At 45.8% G+C, this 19,817-nt stretch overlaps 1 long non-coding RNA gene and 1 pseudogene across 1 annotated transcript in view; one reads left to right on the top strand and one right to left on the bottom strand.

The window, feature by feature from the left end:
• The window catches only part of LOC139109297 (uncharacterized), a 44,367-nt pseudogene extending 38,068 nt beyond the window's left edge, over positions 1–6,299 (top strand).
• Positions 6,300–8,650: 2,351 nt separating this feature from the next.
• Positions 8,651–19,817, bottom strand: part of LOC139105006 (uncharacterized) — a 96,014-nt gene continuing 84,847 nt past the window's right edge. Inside the window, exon 4 of the long non-coding RNA XR_011546115.1 lies at positions 8,651–9,326. This is a non-coding gene — a long non-coding RNA (uncharacterized lncRNA). The remainder of the gene's footprint in view (positions 9,327–19,817) is intronic.

Below are 19,817 nucleotides of genomic sequence, written 5' to 3'. Positions count from 1 at the left end.
AGCGGACCCGAGCGAAGAGCTCGGCGGAATCGGAAAAAAGGAAGGAACGCCCAAGGCAAATCGGTAATTTCGTTCTGCGCGTGCGGCTATGATATTTCCAACCGTTTGCCCCCCGCGCCCGACCCCCGCTATTCTCACCCCCGCGCGCCGCCATCCCGTGGCCCGCTCTTACCCCTTGTCTTCTCTATACCGCCTCTCTGGAGAAAGTAGCTAGACTCTCGAGCTCTGCAAAAGACAAGGCCGGATGGGTGGTAAGTCGCGGGGATGGTGGGTGGTTGGATGGGTGAATGGGCGCAAGAGGGCTGGGGGGATGCAAATTAAAATCCTCGCCATTTTCCCGTTTCTTATTTTCCACGGTGGTTCTCAACTGAAACGACCACCGGCCAGTCGTTTATTGATATTGTAAATGTTACGCGTAATTGCACGTATAGGACAGTGGAATATATACGACAGGTACATTTTATATATTCGAGTTATAATCTACCGATACATTATATTAAATGTAAAAAAAAAATTTGCCTTTGTGCGATGATAAATTTTTTTAATTAACTCATTTATATGCTAGATTTATCGTAATTAAAAAAAAAATCTTACGAAAAATATACATTATCTTCTCCGCTATACACTAATGGAGATATACATATTCTTATCTCTCGAAACGACGAGGAACGAATGGTTTTTTTTTCTAACTCGGCCCATAGTTATTAACGCAAACTTTATAAGGTTATAACAGCTATAACAGCTGCGTTAATTAATTAAAAATACTTTTCCATTTTAAGTTTTAATATCATCGCGCTTACGAATCAAAGAGGGACGTTTTAATGTTTCGCCCACTCTCTCGCGGAGATAGAAATTTTTCTATTTAGTTTGTGATTCTGCACTTGATATTTCGAGACGGCGGTATTAAGAGCGTATTCGTAACTCTTGCAAGACAGTCGTTCTCCGCGACAACAGTTGCATTTGACAACCCCGCGCGGCTCCGGACTAAGACAGATTAAGTATTTTAAATTGAACAGAGGGAGACGTTCTGCGGCGGGGGCACGGGGTTGTCGGAAGGATTGGTGGCCGGACCGAGGCGGGTGGACGCGGGCAGCGGGGGGCGGTAGCCGTCGGAGAGTTGGGGGCTTTTTCCCTCCTTATCTGCTTCTCTCTCTTCGTTCTCTCCTGGCCGGAGGGAGTTCAGTTTTTATAATAAAGGACCGTAATTAATGCCGCCCTCCTTCCACCACCGTCTCCATCCGCCTTCGCCGTCTCTCTTCCTTCGTCAACCCCCGCGCTGGGCCACCCACCCCCGTCAGTTCTCACCGGCTCCATGTCCCGGGGAAGGGGAATCGAGAACCGCCCTGGGCTCGACTTTTTCTTCCCTCGAAGCAAACGGCTGCAAAGTGTTTCGTCGTTCTCGAATTTCTTTCGCCGTAAATTTCTCGACCACCGCGATCTCGCTTGCAATTTCCCCGACGAGAGCCGAATAACATGTACAATTATACGTCGATGTATGATAACGCTTTACATGATTTCGGAATTACTGGAAAATTACAAACTAGGTTTGAAGGAGGAAAATCGTGCGAGTATTTTTTTATTATTTTTTTTTTCTTCGCATACGACCCGTTAGACAACGCGTGCCGCGCGTATTCTTATCGCGTTTAGCGGCTTAATGCGCGCGATGGTTTACGTGAATGAAAACGCACCGTCGTCGATAACGCGGCGTGTAGACGTCAGCTAAATCGGCCGTGAAGCGTCGCGCGGTGGAGCACCGGTCGTTCGATTGCATCGATTTAATTTCACATCGCGCGGTAACGCCGCGCATTGTAGCAACGCGGTCGCTGTACCTAAGTCCATTACCTTCACCGGGTCATACCTCATCCTCCCCTCTTTCCACCCGCCGCCCGTCGATCCTCTCGAGAGATTCCTGAACTCTGGAAACTTGAGTCTCCGACACCGAAATGGATGCTTTTGATACGCGCGATTTATCTTACCTGCGCTTCGTTGCCGAGCGCTATCCCGCCTTTCGACGTACGCTCGCCTTACCTCGAAAGAGGCGCATCTCGGGAGACGGCCAATTGTCCACTTAAAGCCCGCAGATAAGATATCGTAATTTTCATGCCTCTGCGACAGCGGCACGTTTCTCGACATTTTACAGCGATTTTGACGACAGACTTTCGCATAAAATAACGCGACGATACTCTCGTTATTTTTATATATAAAAGTCGTAACTGTAACTTCAAGAGAATTCAATATTATTCAGCAAAATTATACGGACAATTGTTAAGGTAATGCCGCAACGAAAGTAAATGCAATTATTCAAGTATCGTCAAACGTTCCCGAAGGAACAACACATGCCGGTCACGTTGAAGCGTAACGATCGGCGCTTCGAGGTAACGTATTTACCTGAGGCTACGTACGCGTTCACACGCAGCCGGTACGTTTCTCGCGCGGCCGTTGAAACGCGTCCGAAAAATCCCAGGAACCGGTTCCCGCGATTTTTATGGGGTCATCTGGGCCTGAGAAGGGGAGGTCATCTCTCATTGAGGTCAGGCTAAAGGAGCGGCGCCCTCCCTTTGCTACGCGCAACCCGACAGGCCGGCCGGGCATCTGGTCATCGAGAATTAAAAATTGCGAAAAAACTTACCTGACCAGTTCTACGGCCCCCCGACATACCGGCGCACACGTGGACAAACCGTAAGGGTTATGCTAATGCGGAAAGGGCCGGTTGGCCCTCGCGTCCTGCTCTCTCCCCTTTCCTCCCTGTCTTCTTCTCTCCAACGTTTTCTCTCCCTCTCTTATGATTCCTCGGCCGCGCTCCGTTACCGCCAGGTAGGGTCACTTTTGAGAAACGGGTTTTCGGATTTTTTCGCGACGATCAAAGGGCTCCGCAGAAATGGAACGAAGTGGGGAATGGCCAGCGTGCGCCTTATATCGAAGGTGAGTTAAAGCCGCCGGCGGTATCGGATACGTACGTACAGTCTTGCGTTCAAGGTTCACGGGAAAGCGTATCGATTCGCTGGATATCAGCGCGCGTTACAAAGTGACGAGATCTATGCGAGATTTGCCGGTTTGGCGGTGTGAATCACGAGAAAGATTCAACCACGCCGAGTCAACGCGGAAGTTTATGGTGGCCGTCGGAAAGTGAGAGGTGGCGTCGCGACGTTCCCGTCAAAATTTGAGTTCGCGCCAAACTCACGTTTATGCATGCGGTCGACTTTAAAGTTTCACTTGGAATGCGCAACAGTGCCGCTTTAAGCTCCCTTCGGTGGTGCTTTGATTCCGTTCGCCGGATCGACGGGACGACAACGGTCGGCGATCGTTGATTCTGTTGCCGAGTCGGGTCACGTTCTTTGCGGGAAAACAGAGGTCCTCCGCGGTCCGCTTCTGACGAAATCGACAGGACGTCATCGTGCCTTGACTCGAACGTCGCCCAAATATTTATCTGGCAAACGAGCTTTTCCGAGTGGTCGTGCACCGCTTTCGTCATACGTCACCGGTCGCATAAGTACTTGCTTCGCGAAGAGGTCGATTAAAAGCATATTTATGTCGGCGGGAGATTGTGCAGAGCCGAGCTCGCGACAGAGAAAGAATCTTGAAATATAGATATATAATATCGTTTAAATTCTCTGGAGTTTAAAATGACTTATAGAGTTATTAATGAAGTAATAGTACCAATTTTTGTCGGGCGGATTATTGTGACCTAGGCTTGTTTTCTTTCGTATCGACGGCATGGCTAAGCGGGACGAGCGATTAAGGCAAAATTAAAATTGCAAGTTTCGAGGAAGCCCCTTAATCTCAAAGTAAAACCGAACTCCGTAAAGACGCCGCCTCGACGAAGCCCGAATCGCGTCTTATAAATTGACCCGGTTGAATTCCATGAAAATGAACTTGCTTTCTCTCTCTTACTTGCCTTTCCTGCCGAGGAAAGAAGAAGCGGAAACGTTACACGGCCATTTTACTTAGAATTTATTTATATACATATATTTTTTTTTTCTTTCAAAAATTATTCCCCTCCTTCATCGCAAACCAGCAGTCATCGACTGCCACGAAGTGGACCGGAATGGCGAAAAGGGGTTGGAAAAGTTGGGGGTGGAAGGATGGTTGAATTGGACGAGGGTGGTTTTTCTGACGTCAACTCACCCTCGGCTACGGATCCACCCGCCTCATCCCCGACCCTCGACGCGGCTCGGGAGGGAATGAAAGACGAATAAAATGGCCGATGGCTCGCTTAATACCTAAAATATACGCGGCAGAAATTGTAATTGTAACAAAATAGAATGCTTACAAACTGCAGATTTTGATTTACATTATGTGAGACGTTTGATCTGCGTTATATCAATTTAAATCATCTGTTTCTTATTGATAACTTATTATAAAATTATTTAACAATGAGAGAGACAAAGAAAGAAGGAATAACGTATGAAAATAGTAATAATGTATTACTAAATAATGAAATTTCGTATCGATGAGACATTTCCTGCAAGAAGTGTGCATAATGAACTCGGAAGAAACGGAAATCAAATTTAATGTCTTTCTCACGAGGTGGCAAAGTTTAAACTCGTTTCCATATCGAATTAGATTATTGATTAGAGAAGTTTCACTTCGAGATGTATCATCGCGTATTGCCATCATTTGATTACTCAATCATATATCAACATAAAAATAAACAATCGCTCATTTCCATTTAACTGTCATTAATTATAATTACTATTTTTTACATTGGAAATGCAAGACAAATGTAGCAGATGTAAATTTTTAATTAGTTAGAATTAATTTTCAAAAACTTCTAAAATATCTTTCCACGCAATATCTTTCCGTTATTGTTTTCCGAAAAGCTCCGGAGAAAGAAAAAATAAAACGTTGCGTAATCAGATTATAACACTTATAACATGACGCTGAAAAATACTGCTCGCTTTTTGCGACGGAATAAGGGCAATTAATGCGCGAGACGTTGGTTATGCAACGCGAGGGTGAGACGAAGGGGGTGGACGGTTAGAAAATGAATCTCAGTCCTCGGAAGGGATGCTTTTTGTCACTTGAAATATGCCGAAAGAGGGGTGTATTCGTCGCGCGGAGGCGAGGAGTGATAAAATGGCGTGCTTGGAACAAAAGGCCTCGGGATTTTTGTCCCCTTCTTTAATGACGTCAAGTTCTGGCCAATTGAGATTTTCGCGCGTGACGACGTCGGCCGAGAAAATTATACGATGCGATACCAATAATTATGAAGTAAAGTCTACGGTTCAGTTCGCGTTGGTGTTCCCGTGAAAATAATCAAACGGTTTTTCGCGATTTTTAAGTCGACTCTTTTTTACTTTTTAACGCCGAGTTCGCACACCTGGCCGAAGTTCCTACAAATAAATTTGTACCGGTATTTCACGAGTACTTCGAAGTATTCCGGCTTTTCCATCTGGCGAAAATCTTTCATAGCACGAAGAAGGAACAAAAGAACGTAGCGTCGGATGATTTGCCGGATCGCGAGGGTGCACGACCACCAAAACAAGGCGAGGGAAAGGGGAAAAGATACGCGCGAAGGGGGTTGCCGAAGGAACCGGAGATAGGAGAGCGGGGGCGGTCGGCAGTGGCAGGGTCGGCAGTCTTCGGAGGGGTTGTATTTTAAGATTCACCCTCGGCTATCTCGCCCATCCTATCGGCAAGGGGAAAGATTTTTCCATGGCTCGCTTCGAAACTGAACAAGACAACGACTCGATATGATGAAACAAAAATTATTTATTCGTGCACCAATCTAAAACGAATTACGAGCACTTTTGAGATTGTCGATATCAAAAACAGTTCAATGTGTGTCTACATAAACTAGGACGATAATTAATTGTTGATTATATAAGCTACATTATTTTCTAAGTATATTCAATAATTCGGCAAGTCTCTTGAAATATTTAACGTCTTGCGTATTCCGAAACCGTTTACATTTAAATTCTGTTTTCTGACGTTGCTGTAATCGACATGTTTCAAGTGCCCAGCAACCTCGCATAATTTTTTTTCTATTACAAGGCAACGTGTTAAGACCGCACGTGCAATCGCGAGAGCTTTCTTACTCGCGCGAAGGCGCTAGTCAAACATCTCGCGCTGTCTCACCTCCTCCAGAATGCTTCGACTTACAAGTATCCTCGACTTGAAGGTACTTTGCACCGACTTGAAAACGACACGAGGGTCGTCCGAGGGACTCGCTCGCCGCCAAACTTTGAACGCTGTTTGCAGCGCGCAACACATGCCGCAGCACTTGAGGATGAGAAACACGATGAAGAAACAATAATTATTATTTGAGCATGGGTTTTAACTAATTTTCCATTACGGTTAGTTAATAAAATACTTATTATCCCGACAGCGCACAATTGATAAGAATTATTTGAAGTAAGTCGACGTATTTATAGAAATTAATTCAGCAAAAAAAAAATATAATTAAGCTAGAAATAAAAAAAGAAAAGAAATTTATAAACGTACATAATTATTTTTTTATCGACTAATTATTAGGTATATTTAAATAGGTGAATAGGTTTCAATATGCTAAAATAAAAAACGTAAAGTCGACAATACTGCGATTAATTTTATTTTTAAGAAGCCTTCGATTTTTATGCTAAAATATATGTTCGTGAACAGCGTAATTCCGTTGTCATACTTAAAACTTATCGCTCGCGCATTATCTTCCTCCGCGCGGCAATGAGCGAAAGGACCTGTCCACACGAGCGGTATTCCGAAGAACACTTTCGTATTTTTATTGATTTGCCCGGCGAGGGGTAGTCGAGGGGCGCCAACCGCCGGTCTTACCCCCACCCCGGTTTTAGTACCCGCACTTCTGCCACCCCTTTTTGCAAGGGAAGCCGAGATGGTAGAAAGAGAGAAAGAAAAACTCTCCTTACCCTCGTTCTCCTTCTTTTCCTTTCGACTTCCCCCACTTGCCGCGCGCAAAGACTTCTCCACCCTTGGCTTTTCCGACGGACGCCGTTAAAAGAAAAGTACCTACGAAAAGGAAAGAGCGCTCGCCCCTGCCACGTGTCACCCCCGCCTTCCCAGGCTTTTATCCGGCGAGCAAGTGGAGAAGATTTCGCGGTCCGCGGAGACCGCGCGAGCAAACCCGGCGTGGAAAGTGAAAAGTTTTCTTTCATCTCGCGGCGGTGGCCAGAAAACGAAGACGGGCGAGGGGGAGGAAAGGAGTCCGCCTTCCAGCGCGCGGACGAGGTGCGGGTTAAACGCGGAAAAAGTTTCAGCCGAGATTTCATTTGCAATGGGGGTGCAATCTGCCCGGCTGGTAATCTCCCCGTCTTTGTTCTAATGGAATGGGATTCGTCCGCTGCTCTACAACGGCCGCGTTTTTCTCTTAACGGCCGCGTGGCAATAAAGTAGTAAGATCCTGGTGGACATATTTTCTCTCGACGAGAAATTGCGGGTACGATTCTATCAAGTGTTTTTCAACGTTTATAGCTCTGCTGGTCCACGCGATTTTATCGCATCGTTCTCGAATTAAAATTTAAATTCTTAATCGGTCAGTTTAAGCATTTCTTTGTTATATCACTTCGTTCTTTTTTCTGCATCTGAAGCAACAAATATGCTTTTCATTAAAATCGAAAATTATTTTATATTAAAATTTTATACGAAAAGGCACTGCATGTAAAAAAAAAAAAATTGCGTGACAAAGATTAAAAGGTAATATGCGATGTTAAAATATAATTGACCCTTAATTGGCTCTGTGACTGATTATATTGAAAAGTGTCCTTATTTGCCATCTTCGTATACACTCGTGCCTTCAGAGATATTACGTGACAGCGTGTTTCTACGCTGTCGCTTTTTATGCTCGTCGTGTGTGCGGTAATTAACTTTTCATGCCACTTAAGGTCCTCCCGCGAGCAAAACCACGGGGAAAAAGCGAGACGAGCAATTTGCGGACAGCGTGCTCCCCCCTTTTTTTCCTTTCCTTCTTTTTTTCCTTTCCTTCTTTTTTTTTTTCTCCCTGTTGTCGTCGTAAGGCAGTCGCGCCGGCAGTTTATGACCTTTAATTAAGTGAAAAAGCGTCAACGCGAGGGCAGTCCACGAGAGTGGCCGGCCACGGTCTGCAGAAAATGAATAGGATACCGATGCGAAAGCGGAACGGTGGATAATGGGTGCACCTGTAAAAAAGCAAGGAAAAAAAACCGCGGGGAAAACAGATGCACGAAGGGATGAGAGAGAGAAAAAAAAATAAAAAGCGCGGTCGTGGGCCACCACCTGTTAGAAAAAGCAGCCCTCCCGTGGAGGGTGATACTCCGGGGTTGCAGTAGTGGGGAAGAAAAAAAAGCGGCAGGCAACCCAGATACATGGGGTACACATACGCGCGTATATACATGCACGTATCGCTCACCCGACACGAGAAATTCTACGTGACGGTGGCGCGTGGCACGTGCCAGTAGTCGAGGAACGTTCACGGACGAGCTGCACACGTTGAAGAGGAGAAAGAACGCGCGAGGGGTGTCAAGTGAGAGCCATACCGCTTTTTTTCCTGTTTTTTTTTTTTTTTTTTTTACAAGGCTCCAGGGCATTCTCGATGAGGCAGCGGGAATGCGGAAAAAATGTTCAGCATTGTTTTACACGCGTTGAAATGCCAAAGGTGTGATGGAATCCTTTCTGCAATCCTATCTGCGCTTTATTTAATACGAATAGTAAAACTTGAGGGCTTCATTAATCTTTTAATTGGCAGTCAACAACAGCGATTTTGCGTACCTAGAAACGTGAGGATACTTCGTACCTTTGTAGATCTTGTGTACAGCAAAATATGGCAAATCGTTCATATTTTTGTCAACCTTGAAATTTATTTATATGTTTTATGAGAAAGTTAACAACCTAGAGAGTAAAGGGTATAACGGAAAAGGCACGAGATAAAGGGATATAGCATTTCTGCAGTAAAGGGGTAAAACACGAGCGCTCGTAAAGCTCTAGGGAATTGGATGATAAATTTAAAACTCTGTTAAAACGCTTCTAATGAAATCTGCACGGTGGATAAGCCCGTGTTTGCTGCCCTACAAAGATGCGAAAAAGCAGTAAAGCAGTTACCTTATTAAAAATACATTTAATTATAATTTTTTATATCTCGTTTACAATTTATTAAGTTGTACACGGCGTAGCCGAGCACGCGTTGTGTCTTATTTAGAAACGACTTAACAGCAACGAATTGTATTAAAAATTGAACGCAGCCAAGACGCAAACCACTGAATGAGGGATTAAGCCGGTGACGACATCTTTCCAGGGTAGGGTGAACTCGGTAGCAAAGAGGTGACTTCACACGATCAGCAGTTCGTTCTTTCTGCCCTCCGCTTTCAGCCAGGAATATTGCGAATATAATAATTACGACAAATCTGGAAACAAAATCGTAATTTAAAAATTGAGACGCAAATTTATAATATAAAATACACTTTTAATTTACACATCTCTGACTGTATCTTACGTTTATTTTATTGGTTCTTTTTTATGCATCATGAATTCACAATCGACTGGTTTAACGTAAAAATACAAACCTCGCAGAGAGACATATCACAGCCGTTTTATTATTATTGTCATATAAATATTGCAATGCAGAATACATTTTGAAAAAATTAATCTCGCGTCTCTAAAATTATTGTAAAGGGTAAAAAATTATTTTCGTCCTTAAAAATTTAATAAATGCAACTTCTTATAAAATTATTTATTTCTCGTGCAATTAAATATGAATCGATAGCGCGCTCTACTCCTTGCGTCTCCGTTTTCTCTCTTTCTCTCTCTCTTTTGTGGCACACCGTGTTCTCAATTACCGAGGGCTGCAACGTCCTTCGTAGCCGGGTGGCCGATGAATCTCTATAAAATGTCTCCGACTTTCTCGCGAAATAAAGGACCGAGTGTCGCGCGCGGCCCTCCCGGTGCGACTTAAGCGAAACAAACGCGGCGACGTTAAATCTTCATGGAAGTCTGGAAGACCGCGTTAATGTTCGGGTAACCATGTAAAACCGTGCTTACTTATCTCCTGGAAAACAGCCCTTGCGGACTAGCGGGGGCGAAACGGGGCCGGTGGCTGGCGGGGGCCGAAAGGAGATGGCACGGGGAGAACCGCCGAGCTCGCATCCGCGCGGCATTTGGTTTTTAACGAAAATTAACGGCGCCGAGCCGAGATTCTGCAGATGCTCCGGCGTAATCTAATAGCCGGCGAAGTTACCGAAAGGCGGACGATGGCGCAGAGCATGGGCCACTTCCGCGGCTTTTTCAGATTTATTATTTTGCCGCTCGCGGGCCGACCCGACGTCGCTTCCCGGCCATGCCCTTCCGATCGTTACCTCGTCGTTCTATTTCGACGGTATTGCGGAGAAGCCCCGTGGAAATTGACAAACGAGAGTCTTCGTTATTTTGCCAGCCCTACTCGGATTAAGCGTGTCATTATTTTAGATTACATCTGCATTAAATCACTGGAGTAAAAAATTTATTTAATTTTACATAATTAATATTAGTCGACACCATCGCGACGGGCGGCGGATATTTTACGCGCGGCAGAAAGTTATTTATGTATTATTAATCCGCATTTGCAAATTGTACGTACACAAATGCGCGCGGAAGCCGAATATTTTCCACGAGTTTATTCACATCGCGCATCACGAGCAAGATTCCTTAACGAAGCCGCGTCGCCGCGGTCTAATATTAGAAACGATAAGAATAAATCACGTTTAAATTGTGACAGATTGCGGCTAAATCGAGAAAGATGCGGAACAAAATTCAAGAAAAACAAGGGGATCAACGATCTCTGTACGCGAAATATTGTTGAACGCGTCGTGAATACTAGTATTGAAAACTGGAAAAAAAAAAAACGGACAACGCGACTGGTAGATATGCGGAAGGAAAAAAAGGCTCGTCCCTTTGTGAACTGACCTTTCATTCATTGCAATCCCTTCAATCGCTTTTTTACGCGCCGCACGCATCCGACGTTAATGGCGCAATAAACATCGACAATCATCGAGACAAACGAGTGTCACGATGGAGGCGTACGGTGTCTCGCCGCCCGTAACTTCGCCGTGCCATTCATCTCCGGAGATTAATTAAAAATTCATAGCACTCGTCCCCTCCGCCGTCGGGCAGGAATTCACATAAAGAAGGGAATCGCGCTGCTCTTTTTGCGCGAACGGCTGCGCGCGATGAGGCCGGGCGAGCTGCCCTTTCCGGTTCTAGTTTTCTTCTCTTTTTTCTCCCCATTTTTTAGGGCCGGGATCGCGACGAAGACAGTATGCTTTCACTTAAAGGGCGATTTAGTTACGATACTCCCGTGTACCAGCTCCGGGACGGAGTGCCGGGCAATTTTTCACTCGTTTCAACCCCCACGACGGGAACGGACGTCGGCGACCACTTCATAAAATTACTTTATTACTCGTCCGGCCCTTGCGGTAGTCCCGGGTGTCCCTTTTCCGGGAGCCATTTTTTACCGCGACATATGTCCAGGAAAGCTTGGCCCTCCTCGAGAAACGGCCGGCCCGTCGACGGTGCCTTCGGACCTTCTTTTTGCCACCGTCAACCCTTATTCGCGCAGTATCCACCTTAAATCTCACTACCGTTTTAATTGAGTCGGTGAGTCACTGCTTTAAAAATTCAATAGAAAAACATTTTCCTTTATTATTATGTATATTAATTTGTAAATTTTAATTGCTATTGTTTCACGTGTAATATATTTTTCCCCAAAATGCTTCATAAATACTCTCCGCGTAAAAATGATTAATGCCAGGCGCTCTGTAATACCGAATTGTTTAAACATTAAAAGGATATTTGTTCACGTCGATTTTAAATAACCTGCTTTTGTTTTGTTTCGTTTTTCTTTTTTATTATTTTTTTTTTATCGCCGGGTTTAGTGAAGGCTTGCGATAGCGACGCATTTGCGTTTACGATTCTTACGACACGCTTAATCGAGCGAGGCAATGTTGTCCAAACGACGGATATAATTAAACTTACGAGAGCGAAAGCATTATGGTTGTCAAGCACGGTGGCTCGATCGATGGCAACGCACCCCAATAGATGAACGGTGCCATTGTCGATGAATTTATCAACTAAATGCAGCGTCACGGGCTACTTGACAGCCGGCGATAGTCCACCGTCTCTTAAAATATCGATACGCAACTTTGCGATTGCAGAACCATCCAGATTGTAACAATCTCGTAAATGACAAGAAAAAACGCAAGAAACGGTATTTCTAACTAAAACAAACAGCACAAAAAAAAGTCCGTCACAAATTGTATATTATTTCAAACATTAATGACGTTTGCAGTAATTAACATACCATAATTTACCACCCAGTGTAGTGGGTTAATTACGCTAAACATCATTAATACTTACGATGGAATATTTCCGAAACAATGGTATAATTTTACTTACGATATAATTGGTTAATTGAGGTAAATATTATTAATACTAATACCAAATTGCAATTCTACCCACTGCGAAAGCCCGATATTATTCAAAACAAATCGGATATCTTTTTATCTTCGGGCGAACAAGTTTCAATTAATCATCGCGTGCATCGTTGGCATTTCTTTATTGTACAAAAAACGCAAGGGCAGGTAGATCTCGGTGCGAGCACCGTGTTGTTAATAAAAGAAAAAAAAAAAAATAAAAAAGGAAGAAAAAATTCAGGTTCATGGATACAATACGTGACACATGTGGAAGCTTAATAATACGCATTCGAAATCAACTTGTCCGCGGTAAACTACACCAAACCCACCCAGCATCCTCCTGCGATGTGCCAATCTAGCCGAGCGCTGCCAAGACGCGCGTTGCGGAGATACGACGAGTAATTTCATTGCATCCAGCCCAATGATATGCCACCGTGACGGCACCGGCGCTGCACGTGGCGACAGACAGTTTATACCAACATTATATAAACTTCGTTCCTCTCGTACTATCACTCCGCGCGTTTTTTTTTTGTTTTTTATCGGCACTAAATATCGCAGTTCGACTAACGAGATTAATGACGCCCCGGGGAATTTTTTTTTTTTCTGCCAATTGCAGTCCGAGTGTTTGCTCGAACAAACTAGACATCCGTGTACCTCGATTAATTACAACGTAGGAGGAATTGTGCAGCTACAGTCGGGATAGAGTGGTTCGCGAAATTGATTAAATTCACCGCGCAACAATCATCTCAAATTAATTAATTTAGGAAGCGATTTACCGCGTTAAAAAATGTACATTTATATTTAATTGAATAAACGTAGAAATAAAGAAACGGCAGTAAACGGTAATTTTATTACCGCGGGCGGGATCCCGTGGGTGTCTTTGTGAGCGACGACGTGCCACGTGTCGCGAAGCTTCGATCGGCCGCGTGTCGTCTCGTGCTATAATTAACAAGACAGCCAAATATCTTCCGCGCAATGTCGCGGAAGCGCGACGCCGTTTCACGAGCTGTTGCGCACGTATCCTAAAGAAGTAACGACGTCGCAAAACCGGGGAATATCGATCACGCCGGCGTCGCTCAGCGTAAACACGCGTCGGGGTGCCGGACGGATGCTGGGCGATGTAAATCCGCTCGGCGCGATGAAAAGAGGCTAATCTACGGGCGCGTATACGGGCCGGCTAAGATGGGATACTGCCGGGGAGAGCAAATGGTTCACCAAGAGGACGACGAAGACACCGGCATTCCGGCCCGGGACTGAGATTCTCACGTTTTAAGCGCGCCTCGCGGGCGAAGTTGGCGACTTAGCTGAACATTTTTCGGGGTTATCTTAATCTAGGTGAGGATTAGCCGGCTGCCGTAGCCGCGCTCGAGAAGAGACCGGGGGAAGATGGAACGGGGCTAGAAACAAACGTGAGCGCTTCCCCGCACAGTATCGCGCATCGCCAGTGGCGTCTTCCAGCATGGGCAAACGTGGATTAATTCCTCTGAGCTACGAGACTCTCAGCGATTCATCGTAAACGACACAAGAGTCTCTAATCAAGGTAATTGCGACGGCAAAATAAATGCGGGAGCGTAGAGTATTTTCGGGACATGACTGGCTTTTAATCTGTTCCGAAACGTCTATTTGTACCAATTGTATATAACTCCGAATTGTTAGATGCCGCTTCATTTATATTTTTTTTCTTTTTCTTAGTCAAGCGCTATCGGTAATTTAAAAAAATCGATCGTTAATTATCTTAATTAACACGTGGGGGCATTTTTAATTGGCATAAAAGTAAACAATTAATTTTATTTCTTTCGGCACGGCCGCACTTTTTCGGATTAATTAACATACTAGAGTTTCACACGTAATTTCGGCGCAGCAGCCTTCCGGAGCTATAAAGACGGCGCCGCTGCATCCGGCGCACGTGTGCACGCGTACGTGAACACCTCCTCGCCTACTCGTGTGCGGCTGTACGTGCGTTTCTAACCCCCTTGCCACCCTTGTTCGCCGTTCTCCACATGTGTCTCCTGTGTGCGCGTTTAACGTGGCCCTGTGTGCACAGCCCCGGCCGAAAAGTTCGCCTCCGTGGGTATTGCGGACTTTGCATAGTAGCCTTTTCGAAATCCGCTCCGGAAACTTCGCGGAAGTCGGAGCCGAATGCGAGATAAAAGTTCGCGCGCACACCCAAGGGACTTGTTGCGGCGGTGTAGTCGGCGCGCTACGAAAGCGGGAACGAAGCGGGTATCTTTCGTCAGCAAGTTCAACGACACTTTCCATCGTCGGCGACGTTAATTAATGTTCGATTGTTTCTTTGCCGGGAAATCGAAGGATTATCAAATCAAATGTCAATTTCCGCGCTTGCCCGAAATGAAGAATTGTTTTCGTTTCGGCTGCACCGCGCGCGCGAGCGATCGTGTTTTATTTAAAATAAATCTCGTCATTATTCATTGAAAAACGCGGTACTAAAAGTGGAAACTTTTATCTCGTTTTTAATCGAAACAAATGCTCTATTTTTTTTTATTTTTTTTTTATTTACGCGCCCGGCAGCGTGTCCGAAAAAAAGCGTGCATTCATCAAGGCACCGCAGACAATCCAATCAGAAGCGGATAATGGATAAAAAAAAAAAAAAAAATCTGTTCCGTAAAATCCTGTTATGCATGCCATCGGCACGTCGAGCGTTCGAGCGTTTCAGATTTAGCGAGGGAGGAAATAAAATCGAATGACAATTTTTTTTTCCACCCAACGGCAGAAACGATCTCGCGCGGGGATTGAGGGACACACCGAATAGCGAGAGAGGGTGGGGAGGCCGGGTAAGTTGCGAAAGGATACACGGCGGTGGAGTTCTGTATCCTCTCGTTGGCGGCTTGCGGTTTAAAGCAACATCCCCTACCCACCGCAACTCCCACTACGCAAAAGAGTGCGCGAGAGAAATGCAGAATAAGGGAGAGAGGACGAGAGAGAAAATGACGGGTAGGGAAGGTACGTGCGGGTGGCCGCTCGTTATTTTTATTGGCCACGTTTATCGGAGGGCTCTCGGCACGAAAAAAAATAAGGGAAAAAAAGCGAGGGTCGCGAAACAAACGGTGGCGAAAAACGAGAAAACGAGAGGGAGAAAGAGAGAGAACGGGGGAGCGTCGAGTGAGTCAATCCAGTGATTTTTTTTCCGCCCTGATTTACGAGAATGGGTGAATGCCGAAAAAATGGGCCAAGTTTGCCCCGTCCGACACGTTGCGGTTTACCCAAGCCGCGTGAAAGCTCGAGTCTGAAAGCTGAAACCCCTGCTGAGTAAGGCAATGGACTCTCAATTGTGGTCACTTGAATATCACGTATACGTCATGACGAATCAAAATGTTTAACGCCAGTTCCGCATTTCATTAACACAGATTACTGAATAAGTTTGCCAATATCAAAATCTCGAATGCAGTTTTAATTAACTTTTCGTGCTTTTTTTTTTTTTGCTGTTTCTATTATTCGTTTTCAAAAAATTAATTAAAAAAAAAACCCAAAGGATAGCAACCATTCGGTTAATACATTTATTCAAATCTGGAATGAAGTTTATCAGTTTATGCTGCGATTGGGGCATAATTCTTCGAGTCAACGGGCAGCAAAAGCAATTAACGACTAAAAAGTAGGTGGGTTTCCACGAGGATGCAAAAGCCATCTTGGTACGGTTGAGATGTGGCGCATGGTTTTTCCGGCAACTTTCTCAGCCATTTTCCACGGACTATGCGGAAGTACTAAATAATGCGGATGCTCCTGGATGGTCCTGAAAGGACAGCAAGAAGGGGAACGGGGCTCCGCTTTTCGTGGGAGGCGAGCGAGACTGAAGTGGTTACAAGGGACGGTAAGGAAAGAGCGAGGGAGGGTGGCAGTTGGAGGGTGGGGAGTCGCAGGACGAGCTGGAGATTTTGCGCGTAGAGTTATAGTGAAACTTTCGAGCATTTATTTCACGAATCTGCATATTACGTCCGCCGTCGTGGCTGCCTCGCAAAGGAAGGTACAGAAACGGGGGCGGACGGGGGATGGGTGCAACGGGACGAGTGTCCTCGGCGATGTATGTAAGTACATGCACGAAGAGAATAGAGAAAGGTGGAGGGAGGGGAAAAGCGCGAGGGTGGTTGTGTGTTTTGCCACCGTCCAGAAAGGGGTTGCAGGAGACGACCGACTTTGTGGCTCCAGCCATGTCCGACGTACGACGTCCGCACGAGGTAGTAAATACGGATGGTGATTTGCAGCCCGATCGTGCAAATTAACCCCGCGTCCCTTTTCACATGAACTAATTCTTCGTTCGAAGTCGCGGGATTTCGATTAAGCCGTATCGACGCTCTCACAGAATTCTACTAAACGTGAACGACAATAGTTGCAAATAATTCACGTAGCCACGATAATCGATACTCGTCGTTTGCTTTTTTACTTCGCAGGAACGAAGTCGACAACGGTAACCGGCGGCGAATCGCGAACTTATCTTCGACGCGATTTTTCGATGGCGCGAGCTGCATTATCGCGGCGCTAGCGAGTTCGCGGTAAGTTTCGCGAGGAATTATTGATAGAAGATGGTGGTAAGATATGTGTGTGGCGCAAGCGAGCGTTTGCCCGCGGCCCTTCCAGCGAAAGTCCCTCCGCCCGCTCTCTAACCGGAACCATCCTGCGGGAGAAAATTTACGGCCACGCGAACTACCCTCTTAAACTCCGCGAGACCAACCCCCGGCCTTCTGCCAACCTGCTCCGACGCCCCCGGGCCCCGTGATGCGCCGCCATCCTCGAGAACTTTCAAAATTCGGCCCATAAAACTTTTCGAGAAACTGCGTCCTGCCCGGCAATTTCCCATCCCGTCATATTATTGGATTTCGTGCTCAGATTTTCAACCTTCGAACCTTCGCGCGCCTAATCTCCTTGCAGCACAATGCATCTCGAACGTCGGGAAGTCAAGAAATTTCGCGAGCATCCGCAGTTTGTTATAATATTTTATATTATACACTCCCTTCATTAAATCTCGCGTTACGTATTTGTCGCACTGAAATATGAGAAAAATCAGCATTAAAAATAAACAACGAATAAAATCATTCGTTGCTCTGAAGTTTAATTGGTAAATATCTGTCGTCTTTGATTTAATGATTATTTAATTCGATCGCAATGAGGACTTGTGTATTATTGATGGCCCGCTACGATTATTCCGCCCAGAATTCCGCTTGCCCTCTTGAATGCGTCCTCAAAAGAGCCGGATAAAATTCATTCTGGTATGTGGCTCGCACCGTCAGTGTCAGACGATCCGGGCGAAGTAGCGCCCGGGCGGGGATGACATTTTTGAAGAGGCTATTAGCGTACGTGCATGTTAGTATACGCGTGTCTTTACCTGGCTTCTCTCTTTGCCTCTTTTTGGAGTGGAAACGATTACGTTACAAGGGTACAGGGACGCGGGCCGGCGCCACGAGGCGGTGTAACGTGTACAGTCGCATTTCATGAGGTAGCGCGGACGGAGAAAGAGATCGTGCACGCGTGCGAAGGGGAGAGAGAAGGGGGTGGCCGCCGAGAGAGCGAGAGAGGTAGCGAGAGGAGAGCGGATGACGCGGGGGCGCGAATACGGGGTACTCAACCGAAGGGTGGCCGAAGGGAAACCGGGGGGAGGGAGCGGATACGAGCGGAGGTGGGCGAGCCGCATGCAACCCCGTCTACGCGAGCACGAGGATGGGTTAAGAGGGTGTATCACTTGTTTACTACCCGACCACAAACCGCCGACAAAAACATTAATGTCGAACGTTAATGGCGATAATGCAAGCGACCCGTTCGCTATCCGCGATTTATTCACAGGGATCAGCATTTTGAAAATATCAAAGCTGGCTGAGTGCCGGAAAAATAGTGCAATTTTCTTTTTGTAATCGACGAATTGTACAATATTTTATGTGACTGAGCGTAGAAAGGGCAATTCCGCGTGGTGTCTCTTGTACGGCTGTTCAATTTTCAATTATATTAACTAATTGAATAACAAATTCGGTTTCACAACAATAATCTTGATTTAACATACATGAAAAGGAATATAAATTCAGTTATTTTCACGCGTCGGTGTTCGCAAATTGCGCAATAACGAAAAACGCCGAGCGTTTTTTAATTTTTAAATATCGCATTTTTATTTCATCAAATACATTATATACTTTTACATGATATTTATCGCAAAGGTATCTTGATCGCCTTGCCGCATTATTGAGAGGCGACCGCGTAACTCACGGCGGGTCTAAAAGCCGCTGTAACGCAGCACGTGCATTGCCTAACGGCTTTATGAAAAATGATAAGTACCTCACGGGAAAGTGGAGGAGCCGGCTTGCCGAGGAATATAAGGGGCGGCACCGACTTCTTCGTTGATGTCGCAGCATAATTTCGAATAGAATGCCCTCGTTTATCTGAAAATTCTCGTGCGCGACTCCGTCGCCCGGGCCAGGATGGGTCGGACGAAACTTTGCCCATTTTTGCCCCCTTCCCACCCCCTATCGCGCCCCTTCGAAACCTCGAGTCACTTTACCGGGCTACCAGCGGTACCATCTCCGGTAACCGCCGGTAACCGCCCGAAGGCACCCACGGTTGTTCCAACCGTTGTCGTGGAAGCGGTAGAACGAGAAGGCAAAGAGGGTGGAAAGAGAGCTGGCGCGAAAGGGGTGGGCGGGAGGAGAGAAAGAGAGCGGACGGCGTAAAGGCGGGCTGCGCGGCGAGTGGGTTGCGCGAAGCCCGGGCAAGATGATATTTTCTTATCTTCTCATTACTTAATTTTACGATTGCTCTTGATACTACGGGCGTTGCCATGGCTACCCCACTTAAGTGCCCCATAAAAAGATGAATGGCAAGCCAACCATATTTCCCCGCAACTCGAACCTCCCGACTCCTTCCGCGAGGACGAGGCGCTCATCCACGAAAGCTCGCCGCCGTTTCAGAAACTTATCTCGGGAGCGTTCTTCAGGATAATTTGTTGCAAGCGTTACGGCGACCGGGGGAACGACAATACGATTAACTTACACGTCGCTCGCCGTGCCGATCGACCCGCGCATTCCTGATTCGTAATTACGCCATTAATTCGCACTTAGTTGTATCAATTTGTACATCGACCACCGATATTTTTGACTCCGCTGATTGGATCGTAGTCTAAATAAGAAATAATTATTAATAGACATTAATATTATTAATAACATGTAAATTAAATACCATTATATATGTTTTTTCATACACATTATAATAATAAAAAAATTATCAATTATAATGCAACGCTCGAATACATTAAAATAATAAGTTTTCGTCCACTCGTTTCGGTCATCTCGAGATTTCGATCTTTCTTACAAGTTTGAATACGCGGGGTAACATCGCGCCCTAAAACACACGGTTCGGAAGCGATCAACCGTTTCGCCCGTGAATGACGCGTCGAAGTAGCCCTAAATCTTCGGTGGCGCGCCAACGCCGGGGTAAATTCGGCCGAAGAAGGGACGGAAT

The sequence above is a fragment of the Cardiocondyla obscurior genome, linkage group LG01, assembly GCF_019399895.1.
Source record: "Cardiocondyla obscurior isolate alpha-2009 linkage group LG01, Cobs3.1, whole genome shotgun sequence".
Taxonomy (NCBI): Eukaryota; Metazoa; Arthropoda; class Insecta; order Hymenoptera; family Formicidae; genus Cardiocondyla; species Cardiocondyla obscurior.
The sequence above is the reverse complement of the archived record's forward strand: the minus strand, read 5'-3'. Positions and strand labels throughout refer to the sequence as shown.